The sequence below is a fragment of the Penaeus monodon genome, chromosome 22, assembly GCF_015228065.2.
Source record: "Penaeus monodon isolate SGIC_2016 chromosome 22, NSTDA_Pmon_1, whole genome shotgun sequence".
Taxonomy (NCBI): domain Eukaryota; kingdom Metazoa; phylum Arthropoda; class Malacostraca; order Decapoda; family Penaeidae; genus Penaeus; species Penaeus monodon.
The window spans coordinates 2,901,581-2,901,852 of record NC_051407.1 but is presented as its reverse complement, the minus strand read 5'-3'; positions in this window follow the sequence as shown (position 1 = coordinate 2,901,852).

Below are 272 nucleotides of genomic sequence, written 5' to 3'. Positions count from 1 at the left end.
GGTCTCCACTGACCTCTTTTTTTTTAAACCAGAAAAAAACACACATCAACATGACCTTGATTTGGAGCCGCCAGACTCCCGTTTCCAAAGAGGATCAAAGGCAAAGGAACGAAGTAACAATACCGTTGCGATGTCTTTGTGCGCGACGTCCGAAGGGCATTACGATGACGTCGGATGCGCTGACGTCAAAGTAATCCGAGGCGATGTCTACTGATGTCGTTTGAAGGTAAGGAGGAGGAGATGGTCGAAATAAATAGTTCTGCAGAGTAAGG